The following is a 1092-nucleotide window of genomic DNA, read 5'->3' as shown; positions in this document are numbered from 1 at the left end:
CTGTCTGTCTGTCTGTCTGTCTGTCTGTCTGTCTGTCTGTCTGTCTGTCTGTCTGTCTGTCCGTCTGTCCGTCTGTCTGTCTGTCTGTGATAAGTAGTCTACCTTGACCTATTGCCTATCTATCTATCTATATATCTCTATAAGTACTGTTTAAGTCTGCCTGCCTCTCTGTTGCTCTGTCTTTCAATCTCTCTATCCATCCTTCCATCTGTCTGTCTGTGTTTCCATCTGTGAGTTCATTCCTCCTAGTTATGTAAATCCAGTGATCGACACTTTTGAGAATGATTAGAGTGGACATTTCTTCCACTTTCCAGTCCCTGTCAGTGGTGTGTGTGCCTGCATGTGTGTGTGTGTGCGTCGGACTGAGCGTGCGTGCATGTGCGTCTCTGTGTGCATATGTGTGTGTGTGTGTTTGTGTGCGCCAGAGTGCGTGTCCTTGCGTGTGTGAGTGTGTGTGTTTTGGACAGCACTCTGTTCTGCAGTCTTACCTCTAAATGAGATTACTGCTTTTTTTCTCTGAAAGGTGTGCAAAGGTGCGTTTGACTCATCGGTATGTATGACCTGCTCTCTCCCGAACAGGTCAGTGCTCTCTGGCTCACAACAGAGAGGAGCTTAGCGAAAACTCTGAAGCTAAACCGTTTGACACGAGACACAACTTGCCAGTGCAAGGGTTGAAGCATCCGAAACATCTGTTCTATCGGTGATCTTCGGCATCATGTCCTTTGCATCACTCAGGCCCTATCACATGAAAATCTCCGTAGAGCTAAACCCTTTGCGTATTGATTCGATCATCTGTCTTATCTGGTTCTTAAATACCGCAGGGATCATCAAAAAGAAGAAACATTCATCTCAGGTTTAGGGGCTTCTGTGCAGAAAAGTCTTCAGCCCCCGCTGGTTTTGAAACAGCATGTGCTGCATTCTTTTCATCCAATGGAAGCATATTACGGTCGGAGTGACGCAGAGGGAAGGTAGGCCCGGCGTCAGAGTGCTGGAGCTCACATTCATTCCCCATCAGGGTCAGTTTGTCCCTCTGCCACAGTGGGAGAGGCTTGGCGGAAGACCTGCCAGACACCAGACAGAACCCGCCAGCTA

The sequence above is a fragment of the Gadus morhua genome, chromosome 15 (assembly GCF_902167405.1).
Source record: "Gadus morhua chromosome 15, gadMor3.0, whole genome shotgun sequence".
Taxonomy (NCBI): Eukaryota; Metazoa; Chordata; class Actinopteri; order Gadiformes; family Gadidae; genus Gadus; species Gadus morhua.
This window is presented reverse-complemented; position numbering follows the sequence as displayed.